The sequence below is a fragment of the Phalangium opilio genome, unplaced genomic scaffold, assembly GCF_054372755.1.
Source record: "Phalangium opilio isolate 3A_F unplaced genomic scaffold, DU_Popi_V2 ptg000021l_1, whole genome shotgun sequence".
In the NCBI taxonomy this organism is placed as follows: domain Eukaryota; kingdom Metazoa; phylum Arthropoda; class Arachnida; order Opiliones; family Phalangiidae; genus Phalangium; species Phalangium opilio.
This window is the reverse complement of record NW_028324153.1, coordinates 3,549,571-3,574,247: the sequence shown is the minus strand read 5'-3', so window position 1 is coordinate 3,574,247 and position 24,677 is coordinate 3,549,571. Positions and strand designations below refer to the sequence as shown.

The 24,677-nt window shown below is 38.1% G+C and overlaps 63 pseudogenes; all 63 read right to left on the bottom strand.

Moving 5' to 3' along the window:
- Window positions 1-599: 599 nt before the first annotated feature.
- LOC149696975 (5S ribosomal RNA) lies at window positions 600-720 on the bottom strand (annotated as a pseudogene).
- A 362-nt stretch (window positions 721-1,082) lies between these two features.
- Window positions 1,083-1,201, bottom strand: LOC149696974 (5S ribosomal RNA; annotated as a pseudogene).
- A 122-nt stretch (window positions 1,202-1,323) lies between these two features.
- Window positions 1,324-1,426, bottom strand: LOC149696973 (5S ribosomal RNA; annotated as a pseudogene).
- A 137-nt stretch (window positions 1,427-1,563) lies between these two features.
- Window positions 1,564-1,682, bottom strand: LOC149696972 (5S ribosomal RNA; annotated as a pseudogene).
- Window positions 1,683-2,043: 361 nt separating this feature from the next.
- On the bottom strand, window positions 2,044-2,162 carry LOC149696971 (5S ribosomal RNA; annotated as a pseudogene).
- Window positions 2,163-2,523: 361 nt separating this feature from the next.
- LOC149696970 (5S ribosomal RNA) lies at window positions 2,524-2,642 on the bottom strand (annotated as a pseudogene).
- A 362-nt stretch (window positions 2,643-3,004) lies between these two features.
- LOC149696969 (5S ribosomal RNA) lies at window positions 3,005-3,123 on the bottom strand (annotated as a pseudogene).
- Window positions 3,124-3,245: 122 nt separating this feature from the next.
- Window positions 3,246-3,348, bottom strand: LOC149696968 (5S ribosomal RNA; annotated as a pseudogene).
- A 137-nt stretch (window positions 3,349-3,485) lies between these two features.
- On the bottom strand, window positions 3,486-3,604 carry LOC149696967 (5S ribosomal RNA; annotated as a pseudogene).
- A 362-nt stretch (window positions 3,605-3,966) lies between these two features.
- On the bottom strand, window positions 3,967-4,085 carry LOC149696966 (5S ribosomal RNA; annotated as a pseudogene).
- Window positions 4,086-4,445: 360 nt separating this feature from the next.
- LOC149696965 (5S ribosomal RNA) lies at window positions 4,446-4,564 on the bottom strand (annotated as a pseudogene).
- Window positions 4,565-4,924: 360 nt separating this feature from the next.
- LOC149696964 (5S ribosomal RNA) lies at window positions 4,925-5,043 on the bottom strand (annotated as a pseudogene).
- A 122-nt stretch (window positions 5,044-5,165) lies between these two features.
- On the bottom strand, window positions 5,166-5,284 carry LOC149696963 (5S ribosomal RNA; annotated as a pseudogene).
- Window positions 5,285-5,406: 122 nt separating this feature from the next.
- LOC149696962 (5S ribosomal RNA) lies at window positions 5,407-5,509 on the bottom strand (annotated as a pseudogene).
- A 136-nt stretch (window positions 5,510-5,645) lies between these two features.
- Window positions 5,646-5,764, bottom strand: LOC149696961 (5S ribosomal RNA; annotated as a pseudogene).
- A 362-nt stretch (window positions 5,765-6,126) lies between these two features.
- Window positions 6,127-6,245, bottom strand: LOC149696960 (5S ribosomal RNA; annotated as a pseudogene).
- Window positions 6,246-6,367: 122 nt separating this feature from the next.
- LOC149696959 (5S ribosomal RNA) lies at window positions 6,368-6,470 on the bottom strand (annotated as a pseudogene).
- Window positions 6,471-6,605: 135 nt separating this feature from the next.
- Window positions 6,606-6,724, bottom strand: LOC149696958 (5S ribosomal RNA; annotated as a pseudogene).
- Window positions 6,725-6,846: 122 nt separating this feature from the next.
- On the bottom strand, window positions 6,847-6,949 carry LOC149696957 (5S ribosomal RNA; annotated as a pseudogene).
- A 136-nt stretch (window positions 6,950-7,085) lies between these two features.
- Window positions 7,086-7,204, bottom strand: LOC149696956 (5S ribosomal RNA; annotated as a pseudogene).
- A 362-nt stretch (window positions 7,205-7,566) lies between these two features.
- On the bottom strand, window positions 7,567-7,685 carry LOC149696955 (5S ribosomal RNA; annotated as a pseudogene).
- A 361-nt stretch (window positions 7,686-8,046) lies between these two features.
- Window positions 8,047-8,165, bottom strand: LOC149696954 (5S ribosomal RNA; annotated as a pseudogene).
- A 136-nt stretch (window positions 8,166-8,301) lies between these two features.
- LOC149696953 (5S ribosomal RNA) lies at window positions 8,302-8,420 on the bottom strand (annotated as a pseudogene).
- A 122-nt stretch (window positions 8,421-8,542) lies between these two features.
- On the bottom strand, window positions 8,543-8,645 carry LOC149696952 (5S ribosomal RNA; annotated as a pseudogene).
- Window positions 8,646-8,782: 137 nt separating this feature from the next.
- Window positions 8,783-8,901, bottom strand: LOC149696951 (5S ribosomal RNA; annotated as a pseudogene).
- Window positions 8,902-9,263: 362 nt separating this feature from the next.
- On the bottom strand, window positions 9,264-9,382 carry LOC149696950 (5S ribosomal RNA; annotated as a pseudogene).
- A 363-nt stretch (window positions 9,383-9,745) lies between these two features.
- On the bottom strand, window positions 9,746-9,864 carry LOC149696949 (5S ribosomal RNA; annotated as a pseudogene).
- Window positions 9,865-10,225: 361 nt separating this feature from the next.
- Window positions 10,226-10,344, bottom strand: LOC149696948 (5S ribosomal RNA; annotated as a pseudogene).
- A 123-nt stretch (window positions 10,345-10,467) lies between these two features.
- Window positions 10,468-10,570, bottom strand: LOC149696947 (5S ribosomal RNA; annotated as a pseudogene).
- A 137-nt stretch (window positions 10,571-10,707) lies between these two features.
- Window positions 10,708-10,826, bottom strand: LOC149696946 (5S ribosomal RNA; annotated as a pseudogene).
- Window positions 10,827-11,187: 361 nt separating this feature from the next.
- On the bottom strand, window positions 11,188-11,306 carry LOC149696945 (5S ribosomal RNA; annotated as a pseudogene).
- A 361-nt stretch (window positions 11,307-11,667) lies between these two features.
- Window positions 11,668-11,786, bottom strand: LOC149696944 (5S ribosomal RNA; annotated as a pseudogene).
- Window positions 11,787-12,147: 361 nt separating this feature from the next.
- Window positions 12,148-12,266, bottom strand: LOC149696943 (5S ribosomal RNA; annotated as a pseudogene).
- Window positions 12,267-12,389: 123 nt separating this feature from the next.
- LOC149696942 (5S ribosomal RNA) lies at window positions 12,390-12,492 on the bottom strand (annotated as a pseudogene).
- Window positions 12,493-12,629: 137 nt separating this feature from the next.
- Window positions 12,630-12,748, bottom strand: LOC149696941 (5S ribosomal RNA; annotated as a pseudogene).
- A 360-nt stretch (window positions 12,749-13,108) lies between these two features.
- On the bottom strand, window positions 13,109-13,227 carry LOC149696940 (5S ribosomal RNA; annotated as a pseudogene).
- A 362-nt stretch (window positions 13,228-13,589) lies between these two features.
- On the bottom strand, window positions 13,590-13,708 carry LOC149696939 (5S ribosomal RNA; annotated as a pseudogene).
- A 361-nt stretch (window positions 13,709-14,069) lies between these two features.
- On the bottom strand, window positions 14,070-14,188 carry LOC149696938 (5S ribosomal RNA; annotated as a pseudogene).
- A 123-nt stretch (window positions 14,189-14,311) lies between these two features.
- LOC149696937 (5S ribosomal RNA) lies at window positions 14,312-14,414 on the bottom strand (annotated as a pseudogene).
- Window positions 14,415-14,551: 137 nt separating this feature from the next.
- LOC149696936 (5S ribosomal RNA) lies at window positions 14,552-14,670 on the bottom strand (annotated as a pseudogene).
- Window positions 14,671-15,031: 361 nt separating this feature from the next.
- LOC149696935 (5S ribosomal RNA) lies at window positions 15,032-15,150 on the bottom strand (annotated as a pseudogene).
- Window positions 15,151-15,273: 123 nt separating this feature from the next.
- LOC149696934 (5S ribosomal RNA) lies at window positions 15,274-15,376 on the bottom strand (annotated as a pseudogene).
- Window positions 15,377-15,513: 137 nt separating this feature from the next.
- On the bottom strand, window positions 15,514-15,632 carry LOC149696933 (5S ribosomal RNA; annotated as a pseudogene).
- Window positions 15,633-15,993: 361 nt separating this feature from the next.
- LOC149696932 (5S ribosomal RNA) lies at window positions 15,994-16,112 on the bottom strand (annotated as a pseudogene).
- Window positions 16,113-16,235: 123 nt separating this feature from the next.
- Window positions 16,236-16,338, bottom strand: LOC149696931 (5S ribosomal RNA; annotated as a pseudogene).
- Window positions 16,339-16,475: 137 nt separating this feature from the next.
- LOC149696930 (5S ribosomal RNA) lies at window positions 16,476-16,594 on the bottom strand (annotated as a pseudogene).
- A 361-nt stretch (window positions 16,595-16,955) lies between these two features.
- LOC149696929 (5S ribosomal RNA) lies at window positions 16,956-17,074 on the bottom strand (annotated as a pseudogene).
- A 123-nt stretch (window positions 17,075-17,197) lies between these two features.
- LOC149696928 (5S ribosomal RNA) lies at window positions 17,198-17,300 on the bottom strand (annotated as a pseudogene).
- A 137-nt stretch (window positions 17,301-17,437) lies between these two features.
- Window positions 17,438-17,556, bottom strand: LOC149696927 (5S ribosomal RNA; annotated as a pseudogene).
- Window positions 17,557-17,917: 361 nt separating this feature from the next.
- LOC149696926 (5S ribosomal RNA) lies at window positions 17,918-18,020 on the bottom strand (annotated as a pseudogene).
- Window positions 18,021-18,157: 137 nt separating this feature from the next.
- LOC149696925 (5S ribosomal RNA) lies at window positions 18,158-18,276 on the bottom strand (annotated as a pseudogene).
- Window positions 18,277-18,637: 361 nt separating this feature from the next.
- On the bottom strand, window positions 18,638-18,756 carry LOC149696924 (5S ribosomal RNA; annotated as a pseudogene).
- A 123-nt stretch (window positions 18,757-18,879) lies between these two features.
- LOC149696923 (5S ribosomal RNA) lies at window positions 18,880-18,982 on the bottom strand (annotated as a pseudogene).
- Window positions 18,983-19,119: 137 nt separating this feature from the next.
- LOC149696922 (5S ribosomal RNA) lies at window positions 19,120-19,238 on the bottom strand (annotated as a pseudogene).
- A 1,321-nt stretch (window positions 19,239-20,559) lies between these two features.
- On the bottom strand, window positions 20,560-20,678 carry LOC149696921 (5S ribosomal RNA; annotated as a pseudogene).
- Window positions 20,679-20,801: 123 nt separating this feature from the next.
- LOC149696920 (5S ribosomal RNA) lies at window positions 20,802-20,904 on the bottom strand (annotated as a pseudogene).
- Window positions 20,905-21,041: 137 nt separating this feature from the next.
- On the bottom strand, window positions 21,042-21,160 carry LOC149696919 (5S ribosomal RNA; annotated as a pseudogene).
- A 361-nt stretch (window positions 21,161-21,521) lies between these two features.
- LOC149696918 (5S ribosomal RNA) lies at window positions 21,522-21,640 on the bottom strand (annotated as a pseudogene).
- Window positions 21,641-21,763: 123 nt separating this feature from the next.
- On the bottom strand, window positions 21,764-21,866 carry LOC149696917 (5S ribosomal RNA; annotated as a pseudogene).
- Window positions 21,867-22,003: 137 nt separating this feature from the next.
- Window positions 22,004-22,122, bottom strand: LOC149696916 (5S ribosomal RNA; annotated as a pseudogene).
- A 1,321-nt stretch (window positions 22,123-23,443) lies between these two features.
- Window positions 23,444-23,562, bottom strand: LOC149696915 (5S ribosomal RNA; annotated as a pseudogene).
- Window positions 23,563-23,924: 362 nt separating this feature from the next.
- Window positions 23,925-24,043, bottom strand: LOC149696914 (5S ribosomal RNA; annotated as a pseudogene).
- Window positions 24,044-24,405: 362 nt separating this feature from the next.
- On the bottom strand, window positions 24,406-24,524 carry LOC149696913 (5S ribosomal RNA; annotated as a pseudogene).
- Window positions 24,525-24,677: the final 153 nt, after the last annotated feature.

Below are 24,677 nucleotides of genomic sequence, written 5' to 3'. Positions count from 1 at the left end.
TAACATATCTTTAGTGTAGCGGTTATCGCATCCGCCTCACTCCCGGAAGGCCACAGGTTCGAAACCGTGAAGTTTTTTTTTTTTGCTTGGAACATGCAAAGACCTTTATAATTATCCGAACATTTGTGTCAAGGTCACATTATTTACATCCCCGTATCTCTGGTAGAACCAGAGTTACGAGCATCCAGAATTTAGTCTAATGTATTTCCTATGGAGGGGTTTGTTTGTTTACGATTAGCTTAATTACTCGACTACTGCACTAATTCTTAGTATGGCTAGATGTTGGACAAATTGGTCTATAACATACTCAAAGGACATCCCCGTATCTCCAGTAGAAACAGAGTTACGAGCCTGCAAAGTATAGTCTAATGCATTTTCTATGGAGGGGTTTGTTTGTTCACGTATTGCTTAACTTCGGTGATCGGACGTGACCCGCTGTTTTTAGCGTGATATGGCCGTTGCCGAGAGTGCTAGTTAATAATTCGAATTTAAATTAAGTGAGACAAATTAACCTTCATCATTTTAAAACAATAACAAAAAGAAAACATGTTTGCTATTTTCATATCTATTAAAATTTAAAAGAGGAAAAAAAGTGAAAAAGTCAACGGCACGCAGTGTTCCTAAGTGGTCTCCCCATCCCAAGTAGTGACTGCGCTCGACGCTGCTTAACTTCGGTTATCGGACGAGAACCGGTGTATTCAGCGTGATATGGCCGTTGCCGAGAGTGCTAGTTAATAATTTGAATTTAATTAACTTTCATCTTTATAAAACAATAACAAAAAGAAGATATGTTTGCTTTTTTCATATCTGGTGGAATTTGAAAGAGGAAACAAAAGTGAAAAAACAAACGGCACGCAGTATTCCCAAGTACTGTATGCGCTCGACGCTGCTTAACTTCGGTGATCGGACGTGAACCGGTGTTTTCAGCGTGATATGGCCGTTGCCGAGAGTGCTAGTTAATAATTCGAATTTAAATTAAGTGAGACAAATTAACCTTCATCATTTTAAAACTATAACAAAAAGTAAACATGTTTGCTTTTTTCATATCTATTAAAATTTAAAAGAGGAAAAAAAAGTGAAAAAGCCAACGGCACGCAGTGTTCCTAAGTGGTCTCCCTCCCAAGTAGTGACTGCGCTCGACGCCGCTTAACTTCGGTTATCGGACGAGAACCGGTGTATTCAGCGTGATATGGCCGTTGCCGAGAGTGGTAGTTAATAATTTGAATTTAATTAACTTTCATCTTTATAAAACAATAACAAAAAGAAGATATGTTTGCTTTTTTCATATCTGGTGGAATTTGAAAGAGGAAACAAAAGTGAAAAAGCCAACGGCACGCAGTATTCCCAAGTACTGTATGCGCTCGACGCTGCTTAACTTCGGTGATCGGACGTGAACCGGTGTTTTCAGCGTGATATGGCCGTTGCCAAGAGTGCTAGTTAATATTTCGGATTTAAATTAAGTGAGACAAATTAACCTTCATCATTTTAAAACAATAACAAAAAGAAAACCTGTTTGCTTTTTACATATCTATTAAAATTTAAAAGAGGAAAAAAAAGTGAAAAAGCCAACGGCACGCAGTGTTCCTAAGTGGTCTCCCTCCCAAGTAATGACTGCACTCGACGCTGCTTAACTTCGGTGATCGGACGTGAACCGGTGTTTTCAGCGTTATATGGCCGTTGCCGAGAGTGCTAGTTAATAATTTGAATTTAATTAACTTTCATCTTTATAAAACAATAACTAAAAGAAGATTTGTTTGCTTTTTTCATATCTGGTGGAATTTGAAAGAGGAAACTAAAGTGAAAAAAGCAAACGGCACGCATTATTCCCAAGTACTGACTGCGCTCGACGCTGCTAACGTCGGCGATCGGACGAGAACCGGTGTTCTCAGCGTGATATGGCCGTTGCCGAGAGTGCTAGATAATAATTCGAATTTAAATTAAGTGAGACAAATTAACCTTCATCATTTTAAAACAATAACAAAAAGAAAACATGTTTGCTATTTTCATATCTATTAAAATTTAAAAGAGGAAAAAAAGTGAAAAAGTCAACGGCACGCAGTGTTCCTAAGTGGTCTCCATCCCAAGTAGTGACTGCGCTCGACGCTGCATAACTTCGGTTATCGGACGAGAACCGGTGTATTCAGCGTGATATGGCCGTTGCCGAGAGTGCTAGTTAATAATTTGAATTTAATTAACTTTCATCTTTATAAAACAATAACAAAAAGAAGATATGTTTGCTTTTTTCATATCTGGTGGAATTTGAAAGAGGAAACAAAAGTGAAAAAACAAACGGCACGCAGTATTCCCAAGTACTGTATGCGCTCGACGCTGCTTAACTTCGGTGATCGGACGTGAACCGGTGTTTTCAGCGTGATATGGCCGTAGCCGAGAGTGCTAGTTAATAATTCGAATTTAAATTAAGTGAGACAAATTAACCTTCATCATTTTAAAACTATACCAAAAAGTAAACATGTTTGCTATTTTCATATCTATTAAAATTTAAAAGAGGAAAAAAAGTGAAAAAGTCAACGGCACGCAGTGTTCCTAAGTGGTCTCCATCCCAAGTAGTGACTGCGCTCGACGCTGCTTAACTTCGGTTATCGGACGAGAACCGGTGTATTCAGCGTGATATGGCCGTTGCCGAGAGTGCTAGTTAATAATTTGAATTTAATTAACTTTCATCTTTATAAAACAATAACAAAAAGAAGATATGTTTGCTTTTTTCATATCTGGTGGAATTTGAAAGAGGAAACAAAAGTGAAAAAACAAACGGCACGCAGTATTCCCAAGTACTGTATGCGCTCGACGCTGCTTAACTTCGGTGATCGGACGTGAACCGGTGTTTTCAGCGTGATATGGCCGTTGCCGAGAGTGCTAGTTAATAATTCGAATTTAAATTAAGTGAGACAAATTAACCTTCATCATTTTAAAACTATAACAAAAAGTAAACATGTTTGCTTTTTTCATATCTATTAAAATTTAAAAGAGGAAAAAAAAGTGAAAAAGCCAACGGCACGCAGTGTTCCTAAGTGGTCTCCCTCCCAAGTAGTGACTGCGCTCGACGCCGCTTAACTTCGGTTATCGGACGAGAACCGGTGTATTCAGCGTGATATGGCCGTTGCCGAGAGTGGTAGTTAATAATTTGAATTTAATTAACTTTCATCTTTATAAAACAATAACAAAAAGAAGATATGTTTGCTTTTTTCATATCTGGTGGAATTTGAAAGAGGAAACAAAAGTGAAAAAGCCAACGGCACGCAGTATTCCCAAGTACTGTATGCGCTCGACGCTGCTTAACTTCGGTGATCGGACGTGAACCGGTGTTTTCAGCGTGATATGGCCGTTGCCGAGAGTGCTAGTTAATATTTCGGATTTAAATTAAGTGAGACAAATTAACCTTCATCATTTTAAAACAATAACAAAAAGAAAACCTGTTTGCTTTTTACATATCTATTAAAATTTAAAAGAGGAAAAAAAAGTGAAAAAGCCAACGGCACGCAGTGTTCCTAAGTGGTCTCCCTCCCAAGTAATGACTGCACTCGACGCTGCTTAACTTCGGTGATCGGACGTGAACCGGTGTTTTCAGCGTTATATGGCCGTTGCCGAGAGTGCTAGTTAATAATTTGAATTTAATTAACTTTCATCTTTATAAAACAATAACTAAAAGAAGATTTGTTTGCTTTTTTCATATCTGGTGGAATTTGAAAGAGGAAACTAAAGTGAAAAAAGCAAACGGCACGCATTATTCCCAAGTACTGACTGCGCTCGACGCTGCTAACGTCGGCGATCGGACGAGAACCGGTGTTCTCAGCGTGATATGGCCGTTGCCGAGAGTGCTAGTTAATAATTCGAATTTAAATTAAGTGAGACAAATTAACCTTCATCTTTTTCAAACAATAACAAAAAGAAAATATGTTTGCTTTTTTCATATCTATTGGAATTTAAAAGAGGAAAAAAAAGTGAAAAAGCTAACGGCACGCAGTGTTCCTAAGTGGTCACCCTCCCAAGTACTGCCTGCGCTCGACGCTGCTCAACTTTGGTTATCGGACGAGAACCGGTGTATTCAGCGTGATATGGCCGTTGCCGAGAGTGCTAGTTAATAATTTGAATTTAATTAACCTTCATCTTTATAAAACAATAACAAAAAGAAGATATGTTTGCTTTTTTCATATCTGGTGGAATTTAAAAGAGGAAACAAAAGTGAAAAAGCAAACGGCACGCAGTATTCCCAAGTACTGTATGCGCTCGACGCTGCTTTACTTCGGTGATCGGACGTGAACCGGTGTTTTCAGCGTGATTTGGCCGTTGCCGAGAGTGCTAGTTAATAATTCGAATTTAAATTAAGTGAGACAAATTAACCTTCATCATTTTAAAACAATAACAAAAAGAAAACGTGTTTGCTTTTTTCATATCTATTAAAATTTAAAAGAGGAAAAAAGTGAAAAAGCCAACGGCACGCAGTGTTCCTAAGTGGTCTCCCTCCTAAGTAATGACTGCGCTCGACGCTGCTTAACTTCGGTTATCGGACGAGAATCGGTATTTTCAGCGTGATATGGCCGTTGCCGAGAGTGCTAGTTAATAATTTGAATTTAATTAACTTTCATCTTTATAAAACAATAACAAAAAGAAGATATGTTTGCTTTTTTCATATCTGGTGGAATTTGAAAGAGGAAACAAAAGTGAAAAAGCAAACGGCACGCAGTATTCCCAAGTACTGTATGCGCTCGACGCTGCTTTACTTCGGTGATCGGACGTGAACCGGTGTTTTCAGCATGATTTGGCCGTTGCCGAGAGTGCTAGTTAATAATTCGAATTTAAATTAAGTGAGACAAATTAACCTTCATCATTTTAAAACAATAACAAAAAGAAAACGTGTTTGCTTTTTTCATATCTATTAAAATTTAAAAGAGGAAAAAAGTGAAAAAGCCAACGGCACGCAGTGTTCCTAAGTGGTCTCCCTCCTAAGTAATGACTGCGCTCGACGCTGCTTAACTTCGGTTATCGGACGAGAATCGGTATTTTCAGCGTGATATGGCCGTTGCCGAGAGTGCTAGTTAATAATTTGAATTTAATTAACTTTCATCTTTATAAAACAATAACAAAAAGAAAATATGTTTGCTTTTTTCATATCTATTGGAATTTAAAAGAGGAAAAAAAAGTGAAAAAGCCAACGACACGCAGTGTTCCTAAGTGGTCTCCCTCCCAAGTAGTGACTGCGCTCGACGCCGCTTAACTTCGGTTATCGGACGAGAACCGGTGTATTCAGCGTGATATGGCCGTTGCCGAGAGTGGTAGTTAATAATTTGAATTTAATTAACTTTCATCTTTATAAAACAAAAACAAAAAGAAGATATGTTTGCTTTTTTCATATCTGGTGGAATTTGAAAGAGGAAACAAAAGTGAAAAAGCCAACGGCACGCAGTATTCCCAAGTACTGTATGCGCTCGACGCTGCTTAACTTCGGTGATCGGACGTGAACCGGTGTTTTCAGCGTGATATGGCCGTTGCCGAGAGTGCTAGTTAATAATTCGGATTTAAATTAAGTGAGACAAATTAACCTTCATCATTTTAAAACAATAACAAAAAGAAAACCTGTTTGCTTTTTACATATCTATTAAAATTTAAAAGAGGAAAAAAAGTGAAAAAGCCAACGGCACGCAGTGTTCCTAAGTGGTCTCCCTCCCAAGTAATGACTGCGCTCGACGCTGCTTAACTTCGGTGATTTGACGTGAACCGGTGTTTTCAGCGTGATATGGCCGTTGCCGAGAGTGCTAGTTAATAATTTGAATTTAATTAACTTTCATCTTTATAAAACAATAACTAAAAGAAGATTTGTTTGCTTTTTTCATATCTGGTGGAATTTGAAAGAGGAAACTAAAGTGAAAAAAGCAAACGGCACGCATTATTCCCAAGTACTGACTGCGCTCGACGCTGCTAACGTCGGCGATCGGACGAGAACCGGTGTTCTCAGCGTGATATGGCCGTTGCCGAGAGTGCTAGATAATAATTCGAATTTAAATTAAGTGAGACAAATTAACCTTCACCTTTTTCAAACAATAACAAAAAGAAAATATGTTTGCTTTTTTCATATCTATTGGAATTTAAAAGAGGAAAAAAAAGTGAAAAAGTTAACGGCACGCAGTGTTCCTTAGTGGTCGCCCTCCCAAGTACTGACTGCGCTCGACGCTGCTTAACTTCGGTTATCGGACGAGAACCGGTGTATTCAGCGTGATATGGCCGTTGCCGAGAGTGCTAGTTAATAATTTGAATTTAATTAACCTTCATCTTTATAAAACAATAACAAAAAGAAGATATGTTTGCTATTTTCATATCTGGTGGAATTTAAAAGAGGAAACAAAAGTGAAAAAGCAAACGGCACGCATTATTCCCAAGTACTGACTGCGCTCGACGCTGCTTAACTTCGGTGATCGGACGTGAACCGGTGTTTTCAGCGTGATATGGCCATTGCCGAGAGTGCTAGTTAATAATTCGAATTTAAATTAAGTGAGACAAATTAACCTTCATCATTTTAAAACAATAACAAAAAGAAAACGTGTTTGCTTTTTTCATATCTATTAAAATTTAAAAGAGGAAAAAAGTGAAAAAGCCAACGGCACGCAGTGTTCCTAAGTGGTCTCCCTCCCAAGTAATGACTGCGCTCGACGCTGCTTAACTTCGGTTATCGGACGAGAATCGTTATTTTCAGCGTGATATGGCCGTTGCCGAGAGTGCTAGTTAATAATTTGAATTTAATTAACTTTCTTCTTTATAAAACAATAACAAAAAGAAGATATGTTTGCTTTTTTCATATCTGGTGGAATTTAAAAGAGGAAACAAAAGTGAAAAAGCAAACGGCACGCAGTATTCCCAAGTACTGTATGCGCTCGACGCTGCTTAACTTCGGTGATCGGACGTGAACCGGTGTTTTCAGCGTGATATGGCCGTTGCCGAGAGTGCTAGTTAATAATTCGGATTTAAATTAAGTGAGACAAATTAACCTTCATCATTTTAAAACAATAACAAAAAGAAAACCTGTTTGCTTTTTACATATCTATTAAAATTTAAAAGAGGAAAAAAAGTGAAAAAGCCAACGGCACGCAGTGTTCCTAAGTGGTCTCCATCCCAAGTAATGACTGCGCTCGACGCTGCTTAACTTCGGTGATTTGACGTGAACCGGTGTTTTCAGCGTGATATGGCCGTTGCCGAGAGTGCTAGTTAATAATTTGAATTTAATTAACTTTCATCTTTATAAAACAATAACTAAAAGAAGATTTGTTTGCTTTTTTCATATCTGGTGGAATTTGAAAGAGGAAACTAAAGTGAAAAAAGCAAACGGCACGCATTATTCCCAAGTACTGACTGCGCTCGACGCTGCTAACGTCGGCGATCGGACGAGAACCGGTGTTCTCAGCGTGATATGGCCGTTGCCGAGAGTGCTAGATAATAATTCGAATTTAAATTAAGTGAGACAAATTAACCTTCATCTTTTTCAAACAATAACAAAAAGAAAATATGTTTGCTTTTTTCATATCTATTGGAATTTAAAAGAGGAAAAAAAAGTGAAAAAGTTAACGGCACGCAGTGTTCCTAAGTGGTCGCCCTCCCAAGTACTGACTGCGCTCGACGCTGCTTAACTTCGGTTATCGGACGAGAACCGGTGTATTCAGCGTGATATGGCCGTTGCCGCGAGTGCTAGTTAATAATTTGAATTTAATTAACCTTCATCTTTATAAAACAATAACAAAAAGAAGATATGTTTGCTTTTTTCATATCTGGTGGAATTTAAAAGAAGAAACAAAAGTGAAAAAGCAAACGGCACGCAGTATTCCCAAGTACTGTATGCGCTCGACGCTGCTTTACTTCGGTGATCGGACGTGAACCGGTGTTTTCAGCGTGATATGGCCGTTGCCGAGAGTGCTAGTTAATAATTCGAATTTAAATTAAGTGAGACAAATTAACCTTCATCATTTTAAAACAATAACAAAAAGAAAACGTGTTTGCTTTTTTCATATCTATTAAAATTTAAAATAGGAAAAAAAGTGAAAAAGCTAACGGCACGCAGTGTTCCTAAGTGGTCGCCCTCCCAAGTACTGACTGCGCTCGACGCTGCTCAACTTCGGTTATCGGACGAGAACCGGTGTATTCAGCGTGATATGGCCGTTGCCGAGAGTGCTAGAAAATAATTCGAATTTAAATTAAGTGAGACAAATTAACCTTCATCATTTTAAAACAATAACAAAAAGAAAACGTGTTTGCTTTTTTCATATCTATTAAAATTTAAAAGAGGAAAAAAAGTGAAAAAGCTAACGGCACGCAGTGTTCCTAAGTGGTCGCCCTCCCAAGTACTGACTGCGCTCGACGCTGCTTAACTTCGGTTATCTGACGAGAACCGGTGTATTCATCGTGATATGGCCGTTGCCGAGAATGCTAGTTAATAATTTGAATTTAATTAACTTTCTTCTTTATAAAACAATAACAAAAAGAAGATATGTTTGCTTTTTTCATATCTGGTGGAATTTAAAAGAGGAAACAAAAGTGAAAAAGCAAACGGCACGCAGTATTCCCAAGTACTGTATGCGCTCGACGCTGCTTAACTTCGGTGATCGGACGCGAACCGGTGTTTTCAGCGTGATATGGCCGTTGCCGAGAGTGCTAGATAATAATTCGAATTTAAATTAAGTGAGACAAATTAACCTTCATCTTTTTAAAACAATAACAAAAAGAAAACCTGTTTGCTTTTTACATATCTATTAAAAATTAAAAGAGGAAAAAAAAGTGAAAAAGCCAACGGCACGCAGTGTTCCTAAGTGGTCTCCCTCCCAAGTAGTGACTGCGCTCGACGCTGCTTAACTTCGGTTATCGGACGAGAACCAGTGAATTCAGCGTGATATGGCCGTTGCCGAGAGTGCTAGTTAATAATTTGAATTTAATTAACCTTCATCTTTATAAAACAATAACAAAAAGAAGATATGTTTGCTTTTTTTATATCTGGTGGAATTTAAAAGAGGAAACAAAAGTGAAAAAACAAACGGCACGCAGTATTCCCAAGTACTGTATGCGCTCGACGCTGCTTAACTTCGGTGATCGGACGTGAACCGGTGTTTTCAGCGTGATATGGCCGTTGCCGAGAGTATTAGTTAATAATTCGAATTTAAATTAAGTGAGACAAATTAACCTTCATCATTTTAAAACAATAACAAAAAGAAAACCTGTTTGCTTTTTACATATCTATTAAAAATTAAAAGAGGAAAAAAAAGTGAAAAAGCCAACGGCACGCAGTGTTCCTAAGTGGTCTCCCTCCCAAGTAGTGGCTGCGCTCGACGCTGCTTAACTTCTGATATCGGACGAGAACCAGTGAATTCAGCGTGATATGGCCGTTGCCGAGAGTGCTAGTTAATAATTTGAATTTAATTAACCTTCATCTTTATAAAACAATAACAAAAAGAAGATATGTTTGCTTTTTTCATATCTGGTGGAATTTAAAAGAGGAAACAAAAGTGAAAAAACAAACGGCACGCAGTATTCCCAAGTACTGTATGCGCTCGACGCTGCTTAACTTCGGTGATCGGACGTGAACCGGTGTTTTCAGCGTGATATGGCCGTTGCCGAGAGTGCTAGTTAATAACTCGAATTTAAATTAAATGAGACAAATTAACCTTCATCATTTTAAAACAATAACAAAAAGAAAACATGTTTGCTTTTTTCATATCTATTAAAATTTAAAAGAGGAAAAAAAAGGTGAAAAAGCCAACGGCACGCAGTGTTCCTAAGTGGTCTCCCTCCCAAGTAATGACTGCGCTCGACGCTGCTTAACTTCGGTTATCGGACGAGAATCGACGTATTCAGCGTGATATGGCCGTTGCCGAGAGTGCTAGTTAATAATTTGAATTTAATTAACCTTCATCTTTATAAAACAATAACAAAAAGAAGATATGTTTGCTTTTTTCATATCTGGTGGAATTTAAAAGAGGAAACAAAAGTGAAAAAACAAACGGCACGCAGTATTCCCAAGTACTGTATGCGCTCGACGCTGCTTAACTTCGGTGATCGGACGTGAACCGGTGTTTTCAGCGTGATATGGCCGTTGCCGAAAGTGCTAGATAATAATTCGAATTTAAATTAAGTGAGACAAATTAACCTTCATCTTTTTCAAACAATAACAAAAAGAAAATATGTTTGCTTTTTTCATATCTATTAAAATTTAAAAGAGGAAAAAAAGTGAAAAAGCCAACGGCACGCAGTGTTCCTAAGTGGTCTCCCTCGCAAGTAGTGACTGCGCTCGACGCTGCTTAACTTCGGTTATCGGACGAGAACCGGGGTATTCAGCGTGATATTGCCGTTGCCCAGAGTGCTAGTTAATAATTTGAATTTAATTAACTTTCATCATTATAAAACAATAACAAAAAAGAAGATATGTTTGCTTTTTTCACATCTGGTGGAATTTGAAAGAGGAAACAAAAGTGAAAAAGCCAACGGCACGCAGTATTCCCAAGTACTGTATGCGCTCGACGCTGCTTAACTTCGGTGATCGGACGTGAACCGGTGTTTTCAGCGTGATATGGCCGTTGCCGAGAGTGCTAGTTAATAATTCGAATTTAAATTAAGTGAGACAAATTAACCTTCATCATTTTAAAACAATAACAAAATGAAAACCTGTTTGCTTTTTACATATCTATTAAAATTTAAAAGAGGAAAATAAAGTGAAAAAGCCAACGGCACGCAGTGTTCCTAAGTGGTCTCCCTCCCAAGTAATGACTGCGCTCGACGCTGCTTAACTTCGGTGATTGGACGTGAACCGGTGTTTTCAGCGTGATATGGCCGTTGCCGAGAGTGCTAGTTAATAATTTGAATTTAATTAACTTTCATCTTTATAAAACAATAACTAAAAGAAGATTTGTTTGCTTTTTTCATATCTGGTGGAATTTGAAAGAGGAAACAAAAGTGAAACAGCATTCGGCACGCAGTATTCCCAAGTACTGACTGCGCTCGACGCTGCTAACGTCGGCGATCGGACGAGAACCGGTGTTCTCAGCGTGATATGGCCGTTGCCGAGAGTGCTAGATAATAATTCGAATTTAAATTAAGTGAGACAAATTAACCTTCATCTTTTTCAAACAATAACAAAAAGAAAATATGTTTGCTTTTTTCATATCTTTTGGAATTTAAAAGAGGAAAAAAAAGTGAAAAAGCTAACGGCACGCAGTGTTCCTAAGTGTTCGCCCTCCCAAGTACTGACTGCGCTCGACGCTGCTTAACTTTGGTTATCGGACGAGAACCGGTGTATTCAGCGTGATATGGCCGTTGCCGAGTGTGCTTGTTAATAATTTGAATTTAATTAACCTTCATCTTTATAAAACTATAACAAAAAGAAGATATGTTTGCTTTTTTCATATCTGGTGGAATTTAAAAGAGGAAACAAAAGTGAAAAAACAATCGGCACGCAGTATTCCCAAGTACTGTATGCGCTCGACGCTGCGTAACTTCGGTGATCGGACGTGAACCGGTGTTTTCAGCGTGATATGGCCGTTGCCGAGAGTGCTAGTTAATAATTCGAATTTAAATTAAGTCAGACAAATTAACCTTCATCATTTTAAAACAATAACAAAAAGAAAACATGTTTGCTTTTCGCATATCTATTAAAATTTAAAAGAGGAAAAAAAGTGAAAAAGCCAACGGCACGCAGTGTTCCTAAGTGGTCTCCCTCCCAAGTAGTGACTGCGCTCGACGCTGCTTAACTTCGGTTATCGGACGAGAACCGGTGAATTCAGCGTGATATGGCCGTTGCCGAGAGTGCTAGTTAATAATTTGAATTTAATTAACCTTCATCTTTATAAAACAATAACAATAAGAAGATATGTTTGCTTTTTTCATATCTGGTGGAATTTAAAAGAGGAAACAAAAGTGAAAAAACAAACGGCACGCAGTATTCCCAAGTACTGTATGCGCTCGACGCTGCATAACTTCGGTGATCGGAAGTGAACCGGTGTTTTCATCGTGATATGGCCGTTGCCGAGAGTGCTAGTTAATAATTCGAATTTAAATTAAGTGAGACAAATTAACCTTCATCATTTTAAAACAATAACAAAAAGAAAACATGTTTGCTTTCTTCATATCTATTAAAATTTAAAAGAGGAAAAAAGGTGAAAAAGCCAACGGCACGCAGTGTTCCTAAGTGGTCTCCCTCGCAAGTAGTGACTGCGCTCGACGCTGCTTAACTTCGGTTATCGGACGAGAACCGGGGTATTCAGCGTGATATTGCCGTTGCCGAGAGTGCTAGTTAATAATTTGAATTTAATTAACTTTCATCATTATAAAAAAATAACAAAAAAGAAGATATGTTTGCTTTTTTCATATCTGGTGGAATTTGAAAGAGGAAACAAAAGTGAAAAAGCCAACGGCACGCAGTATTCCCAAGTACTGTATGCGCTCGACGCTGCTTAACTTCGGTGATCGGACGTGAACCGGTGTTTTCAGCGTGATATGGCCGTTGCCGAGAGTGCTAGTTAATAATTCGAATTTAAATTAAGTGAGACAAATTAACCTTCATCATTTTAAAACAATAACAAAAAGAAAACCTGTTTGCTTTTTACATATCTATTAAAATTTAAAAGAGGAAAATAAAGTGAAAAAGCCAACGGCACGCAGTGTTCCTAAGTGGTCTCCCTCCCAAGTAATGACTGCGCTCGACGCTGCTTAACTTAGGTTATCGGACGAGAACCGGTGTATTCAGCGTGATATGGCCGTTGCCGAGAATGCTAGTTAATAATTTGAATTTAATTAACTTTCTTCTTTATAAAACAATAACAAAAAGAAGATATGTTTGCTTTTTTCATATCTGGTGGAATTTGAAAGAGGAAACAAAAGTGAAAAAGCAAACGGCACGCAGTATTCCCAAGTACTGACTGCGCTCGACGCTGCTAACGTCGGCGATCGGACGAGAACCGGTGTTCTCAGCGTGATATGGCCGTTGCCGAGAGTGCTAGTTAATAATTCGAATTTAAATTAAGTGAGACAAATTAACCTTCATCATTTTAAAACAATAACAAAAAGAAAACATGTTTGCTTTTTTCATCTCTATTAAAATTTAAAAGAGGATAAAAAATGAAAAAGCCAACGGCACGCAGTGTTCCTAAGTGGTCTCCCTCCCAAGTAGTGACTGCGCTCGACGCTGCTTAACTTCGGTTATCGGACGAGAACCGGTGAATTCAGCGTGATATGGCCGTTGCCGAAAGTGCTAGTTAATAATTTGAATTTAATTAACCTTCATCTTTATAAAACAATAACAAAAAGAAGATATGTTTGCTTTTTTCATATCTGGTGGAATTTAAAAGAGGAAACAAAAGTGAAAAAACAAACGGCACGCAGTATTCCCAAGTACTGTATGCGCTCGACGCTGCATAACTTCGGTTATCGGAAGTGAACCGGTGTTTTCATCGTGATATGGCCGTTGCCGAGAGTGCTAGTTAATAATTCGAATTTAAATTAAGTGAGACAAATTAACCTTCATCTTTTTCAAACAATAACAAAAAGAAAATATGTTTGCTTTTTTCATATCTATTGGAATTTAAAAGAGGAAAAAAAATTGAAAAAGCTAACGGCACGCAGTGTTCCTAAGTGGTCGCCCTCCCAAGTACTGACTGCGCTCGACGCTGCTTAACTTTGGTTATCGGACGAGAACCGGTGTATTCAGCGTGATATGGCCGTTGCCGAGAGTGCTAGTTAATAATTTGAATTTAATTAACCTTCATCTTTATAAAACAATAACAAAAAGAAGATATGTTTGCTTTTTTCATATCTGGTGGAATTTAAAAGAGGAAACAAAAGTGAAAAACAAACGGCACGCAGTATTCCCAAGTACTGTATGCGCTCGACGCTGCTTTACTTCGGTGATCGGACGTGAACCAGTGTTTTCAGCGTGATATGGCCGTTGCCGAGAGTGCTAGTTAATAATTCGAATTTAAATTAAGTGAGACAAATTAACCTTCATCATTTTAAAACAATAACAAAAAGAAAACATGTTTGCTTTTTTCATATCTATTAAAATTTAAAAGAGGAAAAAAAAGTGAAAAAGCCAACGGCACGCAGTGTTCCTAAGTGGTCTCCCTCCCAAGTAGTGACTGCGCTCGACGCTGCTTAACTTCGGTTATCGGACGAGAACCGGTGTATTCAGCGTGATATGGCCGTTGCCGAGAGTGCTAGTTAATAATTTGAATTTAATTAACTTTCATCATTATAAAACATTAACAAAAAAGAAGATATGTTTGCTTTTTTCATATCTGGTGGAATTTGAAAGAGGAAACAAAAGTGAAAAAGCCAACGGCACGCAGTATTCCCAAGTACTGTATGCGCTCGACGCTGCTTAACTTCGGTGATCGGACGTGAACCGGTGTTTTCAGCGTGATATGGCCGTTGCCGAGAGTACTAGTTAATAATTCGAATTTAAATTAAGTGAGACAAATTAACCTTCATCATTTTAAAACAATAACAAAAAGAAAACCTGTTTGCTTTTTACATATCTATTAAAATTTTAAAGAGGAAAAAAAAGTGAAAAAACCAACTGCACGCAGTGTTCCTAAGTGGTATCCCTCCCAAGTAATGACTGCGCTCGACGCTGCTTAACTTCGGTTATCGGACGAGAACCGGTGTATTCAGCGTGATATGGCCGTTGCCGAGAATGCTAGTTAATAATTTGAATTTTATTAACTTTCTTCTTTATAAAACAATAACAAAAAGAAGATATGTTTGCTTTTTTCATATCTGGTGGAATTTGAAAGAGGAAACAAAAGTGAAAAAGCAAACGGCACGCAGTATTCCCAAGTACTGACTGCGCTCGACGCTGCTAACGTCGGCGATCGGACGAGAACCGGTGTTCTCAGCGTGATATGGCCGTTGCCGAGAGTGCTAGATAATAATTCGAATTTAAATTAAGTGAGACAAATTAACCTTCATCTTTTTCAAACAATAAGAAAAAGAAAATATGTTTGCTTTTTTCATATCTATTGGAATTTAAAAGAGGAAAAAAAAGTGAAAAAGCTAACGGCACGCAGTGTTCCTAAGTGGTCGCCCTCCCAAGTACTGCCTGCGCTCGACGCTGCTCAACTTTGGTTATCGGACGAGAACCGGTGTATTCAGCGTGATATGGCCGTTGCCGAGAGTGCTAGTTAATAATTTGAATTTAATTAACTTTCATCATTATAAAACATTAACAAAAAAGAAGATATGTTTGCTTTTTTCATATCTGGTGGAATTTGAAAGAGGAAACAAAAGTGAAAAAGCCAACGGCACGCAGTATTCCCAAGTACTGTATGCGCTCGACGCTGCTTAACTTCGGTGATCGGACGTGAACCGGTGTTTTCAGCGTGATATGGCCGTTGCCGAGAGTACTAGTTAATAATTCGAATTTAAATTAAGTGAGACAAATTAAACTTCATCATTTTAAAACAATAACAAAAAGAAAACCTGTTTGCTTTTTACATATCTATTAAAATTTAAAAGAGGAAAAAAAAGTGAAAAAACCAACTGCACGCAGTGTTCCTAAGTGGTAACCCTCCCAAGTAATGACTGCGCTCGACGCTGCTTAACTTCGGTTATCGGACGAGAACCGGTGTATTCAGCGTGATATGGCCGTTGCCGAGAATGCTAGTAAATAATTTGAATTTTATTAACTTTCTTCTTTATAAAACAATAACAAAAAGAAGATATGTTTGCTTTTTTCATATCTGGTGGAATTTGAAAGAGGAAACAAAAGTGAAAAAGCAAACGGCACGCAGTATTCCCAAGTACTGACTGCGCTCGACGCTGCTAACGTCGGCGATCGGACGAGAACCGGTGTTCTCAGCGTGATATGGCCGTTGCCGAGAGTGCTAGATAATAATTCGAATTTAAATTAAGTGAGACAAATTAACCTTCATCTTTTTCAAACAATAAGAAAAAGAAAATATGTTTGCTTTTTTCATATCTATTGGAATTTAAAAGAGGAAAAAAAAGTGAAAAAGCTAACGGCACGCAGTGTTCCTAAGTGGTCGCCCTCCCAAGTACTGCCTGCGCTCGACGCTGCTCAACTTTGGTTATCGGACGAGAACCGGTGTATTCAGCGTGATATGGCCGTTGCCGAGAGTGCTAGTTAATAATTTGAATTTAATTAACTTTCATCATTATAAAACATTAACAAAAAAGAAGATATGTTTGCTTTTTTCATATCTGGTGGAATTTGAAAGAGGAAACAAAAGTGAAAAAGCCAACGGCACGCAGTATTCCCAAGTACTGTATGCGCTCGACGCTGCTTAACTTCGGTGATCGGACGTGAACCGGTGTTTTCAGCGTGATATGGCCGTTGCCGAGAGTACTAGTTAATAATTCGAATTTAAATTAAGTGAGACAAATTAAACTTCATCATTTTAAAACAATAACAAAAAGAAAACCTGTTTGCTTTTTACATATCTATTAAAATTTTAAAGAGGAAAAAAAAGTGAAAAAACCAACTGCACGCAGTGTTCCTAAGTGGTATCCCTCCCAAGTAATGACTGCGCTCGACGCTGCTTAACTTCGGTTATCGGACGAGAACCGGTGTATTCAGCGTGATATGGCCGTTGCCGAGAATGCTAGTTAATAATTTGAATTTTATTAACTTTCTTCTTTATAAAACAATAACAAAAAGAAGATATGTTTGCTTTTTTCATATCTGGTGGAATTTGAAAGAGGAAACAAAAGTGAAAAAGCAAACGGCACGCAGTATTCCCAAGTACTGACTGCGCTCGACGCTGCTAACGTCGGCGATCGGACGAGAACCGGTGTTCTCAGCGTGATATGGCCGTTGCCGAGAGTGCTAGATAATAATTCGAATTTAAATTAAGTGAGACAAATTAACCTTCATCTTTTTCAAACAATAAGAAAAAGAAAATATGTTTGCTTTTTTCATATCTATTGGAATTTAAAAGAGGAAAAAAAAGTGAAAAAGCTAACGGCACGCAGTGTTCCTAAGTGGTCGCCCTCCCAAGTACTGCCTGCGCTCGACGCTGCTCAACTTTGGTTATCGGACGAGAACCGGTGTATTCAGCGTGATATGGCCGTTGCCGAGAGTGCTAGTTAATAATTTGAATTTAATTAACTTTCATCATTATAAAACATTAACAAAAAAGAAGATATGTTTGCTTTTTTCATATCTGGTGGAATTTGAAAGAGGAAACAAAAGTGAAAAAGCCAACGGCACGCAGTATTCCCAAGTACTGTATGCGCTCGACGCTGCTTAACTTCGGTGATCGGACGTGAACCGGTGTTTTCAGCGTGATATGGCCGTTGCCGAGAGTACTAGTTAATAATTCGAATTTAAATTAAGTGAGACAAATTAAACTTCATCATTTTAAAACAATAACAAAAAGAAAACCTGTTTGCTTTTTACATATCTATTAAAATTTAAAGGAGGAAAAAAAAGTGAAAAAACCAACTGCACGCAGTGTTCCTAAGTGGTAACCCTCCCAAGTAATGACTGCGCTCGACGCTGCTTAACTTCGGTTATCGGACGAGAACCGGTGTATTCAGCGTGATATGGCCGTTGCCGAGAATGCTAGTAAATAATTTGAATTTTATTAACTTTCTTCTTTATAAAACAATAACAAAAAGAAGATATGTTTGCTTTTTTCATATCTGGTGGAATTTGAAAGAGGAAACAAAAGTGAAAAAGCAAACGGCACGCAGTATTCCCAAGTACTGACTGCGCTCGACGCTGCTAACGTCGGCGATCGGACGAGAACCGGTGTTCTCAGCGTGATATGGCCGTTGCCGAGAGTGCTAGATAATAATTCGAATTTAAATTAAGTGAGACAAATTAACTTTCTTCTTTATAAAACAATAACAAAAAGATGATATGTTTGCTTTTTTCATATCTGGTGGAATTTGAAAGAGGAAACAAAAGTGAAAAAGCCAACGGCACGCAGTATTCCCAAGTACTGTATGCGCTCGACGCTGCTTAACTTCGGTGATCGGACGTGAACCGGTGTTTTCAGCGTGATATGGCCGTTGCCGAGAGTACTAGTTAATAATTCGAATTTAAATTAAGTGAGACAAATTAAACTTCATCATTTTAAAACAATAACAAAAAGAAAACCTGTTTGCTTTTTACATATCTATTAAAATTTTAAAGAGGAAAAAAAAGTGAAAAAACCAACTGCACGCAGTGTTCCTAAGTGGTATCCCTCCCAAGTAATGACTGCGCTCGACGCTGCTTAACTTCGGTTATCGGACGAGAACCGGTGTATTCAGCGTGATATGGCCGTTGCCGAGAATGCTAGTTAATAATTTGAATTTTATTAACTTTCTTCTTTATAAAACAATAACAAAAAGAAGATATGTTTGCTTTTTTCATATCTGGTGGAATTTGAAAGAGGAAACAAAAGTGAAAAAGCAAACGGCACGCAGTATTCCCAAGTACTGACTGCGCTCGACGCTGCTAACGTCGGCGATCGGACGAGAACCGGTGTTCTCAGCGTGATATGGCCGTTGCCGAGAGTGCTAGATAATAATTCGAATTTAAATTAAGTGAGACAAATTAACCTTCATCTTTTTCAAACAATAAGAAAAAGAAAATATGTTTGCTTTTTTCATATCTATTGGAATTTAAAAGAGGAAAAAAAAGTGAAAAAGCTAACGGCACGCAGTGTTCCTAAGTGGTCGCCCTCCCAAGTACTGCCTGCGCTCGACGCTGCTCAACTTTGGTTATCGGACGAGAACCGGTGTATTCAGCGTGATATGGCCGTTGCCGAGAGTGCTAGTTAATAATTTGAATTTAATTAACTTTCATCATTATAAAACATTAACAAAAAAGAAGATATGTTTGCTTTTTTCATATCTGGTGGAATTTGAAAGAGGAAACAAAAGTGAAAAAGCCAACGGCACGCAGTATTCCCAAGTACTGTATGCGCTCGACGCTGCTTAACTTCGGTGATCGGACGTGAACCGGTGTTTTCAGCGTGATATGGCCGTTGCCGAGAGTACTAGTTAATAATTCGAATTTAAATTAAGTGAGACAAATTAAACTTCATCATTTTAAAACAATAACAAAAAGAAAACCTGTTTGCTTTTTACATATCTATTAAAATTTAAAGGAGGAAAAAAAAGTGAAAAAACCAACTGCACGCAGTGTTCCTAAGTGGTAACCCTCCCAAGTAATGACTGCGCTCGACGCTGCTTAACTTCGGTTATCGGACGAGAACCGGTGTATTCAGCGTGATATGGCCGTTGCCGAGAATGCTAGTAAATAATTTGAATTTTATTAACTTTCTTCTTTATAAAACAATAACAAAAAGAAGATATGTTTGCTTTTTTCATATCTGGTGGAATTTGAAAGAGGAAACAAAAGTGAAAAAGCAAACGGCACGCAGTATTCCCAAGTACTGACTGCGCTCGACGCTGCTAACGTCGGCGATCGGACGAGAACCGGTGTTCTCAGCGTGATATGGCCGTTGCCGAGAGTGCTAGATAATAATTCGAATTTAAATTAAGTGAGACAAATTAACTTTCTTCTTTATAAAACAATAACAAAAAGATGATATGTTTGCTTTTTTCATATCTGGTGGAATTTAAAAGAGGAAACAAAAGTGAAAAAGCAAACGGCACGAAGTATTCCCAAGTACTGTATGCGCTCGACGCTGCTTTACTTCGGTGATCGGACGTGAACGGGTGTTTTCAGCGTGATATGGCCGTTGCCGAGAGTGCTAGTTAATAATTCGAATATAAATTAAGTGAGACAAATTAACCTTCATCATTTTAAAACAATAACAAAAAGAAAACGTGTTTGCTCTTTTCATATCTATTAAAATTTAAAAGAGGAAAAAAAAGTGAAAAAGCCAAAGGCACGCAGTGTTCCTAAGTGGTCTCCCTCCCAAGTAATGACTGCGCTAGACGCTGCTTAGCTTCGGTTATAGGACGAGAATCGGTGTATTCAGCGTGATATGGCCGTTGCCGAGAGTGCTAGTTAATAATTTGAATTTAATTAACTTTCATCTTTATAAAACAATAACAAAAAGAAGATATGTTTGCTTTTTTCATATCTGGTGGAATTTGAAAGAGGAAACAAAAGTGAAAAAGCAAACGGCACGCAGTATTCCCAAGTACTGACTGCGCTCGACGCTGCTAACGTCGGCGATCGGACGAGAACCGGTGTTCTCAGCGTGATATGGCCGTTGCCGAGAGTGCTAGATAATAATTCGAATTTAAATTAAGTGAGACAAATTAACTTTCTTCTTTATAAAACAATAACAAAAAGAAAATATGTTTGCTTTTTTCATATCTGGTGGAATTTAAAAGAGGAAACAAAAGTGAAAAAGCAAACGGCACGCAGTATTCCCAAGTACTGGATGCGCTCGACGCTGCTTTACTTCGGTGATCGGACGTGAACCAGTGTTTTCAGCGTGATATGGCCGTTGCCGAGAGTGCTAGTTAATAATTCGAATTTAAATTAAGTGAGACTAATTAACCTTCATCATTTTAAAACAATAACAAAAAGAAAACATGTTTGCTTTTTTCATATCTATTAAAATTTAAAAGAGGAAAAAAAAGTGAAAAAGCCAACGGCACGCAGTGTTCCTAAGTGGTCTCCCTCCCAAGTAGTGACTGCGCTCGACGCTGCTTAACTTCGGTTATCGGACGAGAACCGGTGTATTCAGCGTGATATGGCCGTTGCCGAGAGTGCTAGTTAATAATTTGAATTTAATTAACTTTCATCATTATAAAACATTAACAAAAAAGAAGATATGTTTGCTTTTTTCATATCTGGTGGAATTTGAAAGAGGAAACAAAAGTGAAAAAGCCAACGGCACGCAGTATTCCCAAGTACTGTATGCGCTCGACGCTGCTTAACTTCGGTGATCGGACGTGAACCGGTGTTTTCAGCGTGATATGGCCGTTGCCGAGAGTACTAGTTAATAATTCGAATTTAAATTAAGTGAGACAAATTAACCTTCATCATTTTAAAACAATAACAAAAAGAAAACCTGTTTGCTTTTTACATATCTATTAAAATTTTAAAGAGGAAAAAAAAGTGAAAAAACCAACTGCACGCAGTGTTCCTAAGTGGTATCCCTCCCAAGTAATGACTGCGCTCGACGCTGCTTAACTTCGGTTATCGGACGAGAACCGGTGTATTCAGCGTGATATGGCCGTTGCCGAGAATGCTAGTTAATAATTTGAATTTTATTAACTTTCTTCTTTATAAAACAATAACAAAAAGAAGATATGTTTGCTTTTTTCATATCTGGTGGAATTTGAAAGAGGAAACAAAAGTGAAAAAGCAAACGGCACGCAGTATTCCCAAGTACTGACTGCGCTCGACGCTGCTAACGTCGGCGATCGGACGAGAACCGGTGTTCTCAGCGTGATATGGCCGTTGCCGAGAGTGCTAGATAATAATTCGAATTTAAATTAAGTGAGACAAATTAACCTTCATCTTTTTCAAACAATAAGAAAAAGAAAATATGTTTGCTTTTTTCATATCTATTGGAATTTAAAAGAGGAAAAAAAAGTGAAAAAGCTAACGGCACGCAGTGTTCCTAAGTGGTCGCCCTCCCAAGTACTGCCTGCGCTCGACGCTGCTCAACTTTGGTTATCGGACGAGAACCGGTGTATTCAGCGTGATATGGCCGTTGCCGAGAGTGCTAGTTAATAATTTGAATTTAATTAACTTTCATCATTATAAAACATTAACAAAAAAGAAGATATGTTTGCTTTTTTCATATCTGGTGGAATTTGAAAGAGGAAACAAAAGTGAAAAAGCCAACGGCACGCAGTATTCCCAAGTACTGTATGCGCTCGACGCTGCTTAACTTCGGTGATCGGACGTGAACCGGTGTTTTCAGCGTGATATGGCCGTTGCCGAGAGTACTAGTTAATAATTCGAATTTAAATTAAGTGAGACAAATTAAACTTCATCATTTTAAAACAATAACAAAAAGAAAACCTGTTTGCTTTTTACATATCTATTAAAATTTAAAAGAGGAAAAAAAAGTGAAAAAACCAACTGCACGCAGTGTTCCTAAGTGGTAACCCTCCCAAGTAATGACTGCGCTCGACGCTGCTTAACTTCGGTTATCGGACGAGAACCGGTGTATTCAGCGTGATATGGCCGTTGCCGAGAATGCTAGTAAATAATTTGAATTTTATTAACTTTCTTCTTTATAAAACAATAACAAAAAGAAGATATGTTTGCTTTTTTCATATGTGGTGGAATTTGAAAGAGGAAACAAAAGTGAAAAAGCAAACGGCACGCAGTATTCCCAAGTACTGACTGCGCTCGACGCTGCTAACGTCGGCGATCGGACGAGAACCGGTGTTCTCAGCGTGATATGGCCGTTGCCGAGAGTGCTAGATAATAATTCGAATTTAAATTAAGTGAGACAAATTAACTTTCTTCTTTATAAAACAATAACAAAAAGATGATATGTTTGCTTTTTTCATATCTGGTGGAATTTAAAAGAGGAAACAAAAGTGAAAAAGCAAACGGCACGAAGTATTCCCAAGTACTGTATGCGCTCGACGCTGCTTTACTTCGGTGATCGGACGTGAACGGGTGTTTTCAGCGTGATATGGCCGTTGCCGAGAGTGCTAGTTAATAATTCGAATATAAATTAAGTGAGACAAATTAACCTTCATCATTTTAAAACAATAACAAAAAGAAAACGTGTTTGCTCTTTTCATATCTATTAAAATTTAAAAGAGGAAAAAAAAGTGAAAAAGCCAAAGGCACGCAGTGTTCCTAAGTGGTCTCCCTCCCAAGTAATGACTGCGCTAGACGCTGCTTAGCTTCGGTTATAGGACGAGAATCGGTGTATTCAGCGTGATATGGCCGTTGCCGAGAGTGCTAGTTAATAATTTGAATTTAATTAACTTTCATCTTTATAAAACAATAACAAAAAGAAGATATGTTTGCTTTTTTCATATCTGGTGGAATTTGAAAGAGGAAACAAAAGTGAAAAAGCAAACGGCACGCAGTATTCCCAAGTACTGACTGCGCTCGACGCTGCTAACGTCGGCGATCGGACGAGAACCGGTGTTCTCAGCGTGATATGGCCGTTGCCGAGAGTGCTAGATAATAATTCGAATTTAAATTAAGTGAGACAAATTAACTTTCTTCTTTATAAAACAATAACAAAAAGAAAATATGTTTGCTTTTTTCATATCTGGTGGAATTTAAAAGAGGAAACAAAAGTGAAAAAGCAAACGGCACGCAGTATTCCCAAGTACTGGATGCGCTCGACGCTGCTTTACTTCGGTGATCGGACGTGAACCAGTGTTTTCAGCGTGATATGGCCGTTGCCGAGAGTGCTAGTTAATAATTCGAATTTAAATTAAGTGAGACAAATTAGCCTTCATCATTTTAAAACAATAACAAAAAGAAAACGTGTTTGCTTTTTTCATATCTATTAAAATTTAAAAGAGGAAAAAAAATTGAAAAAGCCAACGGCACGCAGTGTTCCTAAGTGGTCGCCCTCCCAATTACTGACTGCGCTCGACGCTGCTTAACTTCGGTTATCGGACGAGAACCGGTGTATTCAGCGTGATATGGCCGCTGCCGAGAGTGCTAGTTAATAATTTGAATTTAATTAACCTTCATCTTTATAAAACAATAACAAAAAGAAGATATGTTTGCTTTTTTCATATCTGGTGGAATTTAAAAGAGGAAACAAAAGTGAAAAAACAAACGGCACGCAGTATTCCCAAGTACTGTATGCGCTCGACGCTGCTTAACTTCGGTGATCGGACGTGAACCGGTGTTTTCAGCGTGATATGGCCGTTGCCGAGAGTGCTAGTTAATAATTCGAATTTAAATTAAGTGAGACAAATTAACCTTCATCATTTTAAAACAATAACAAAAAGAAAACATATTTGCTTTTTTCATATCTATTAAAATTTAAAAGAGGAAAAAAAAGTGAAAAAGCCAACGGCACGCAGTGTTCCTAAGTGGTCTCCCTCCCAAGTAGTGACTGCGCTCGACGCTGCTCAACTTCGGTTATCGGACGAGAACCGGTGTATTCAGCGTGATATGGCCGTTGCCGAGAGTGCTAGTTAATAATTTGAATTTAACTAACTTTCATCATTATAAAACATTAACAAAAAAGAAGATATGTTTGCTTTTTTCATATCTGGTGGAATTTGAAAGAGGAAACAAAAGTGAAAAAGCCAACGGCACGCAGTATTCCCAAGTACTGTATGCGCTCGACGCTGCTAACGTCGGCGATCGGACGAGAACCGGTGTTCTCAGCGTGATATGGCCGTTGCCGAGAGTGCTAGATAATAATTCGAATTTAAATTAAGTGAGACAAATTAACCTTCATCTTTTTCAAACAATAACAAAAAGAAAATATGTTTGCTTTTTTCATATCTATTGGAATTTAAAAGAGGAAAAAAAAGTGAAAAAGCTAACGGCACGCAGTGTTCCTAAGTGGTCGCCCTCCCAAGTACTGACTGCGCTCGACGCTGCTCAACTTCGGTTATCGGACGAGAACCGGTGAATTCAGCGTGATATGGCCGTTGCCGAGAGTGCTAGTTAATAATTTGAATTAAATTAACCTTCATCTTTATAAAACAATAACAAAAAGAAGATATGTTTGCTTTTTTCATATCTGGTGGAATTTAAAAGAGGAAACAAAAGTGAAAAAACAAACGGCACGCAGTATTCCCAAGTACTG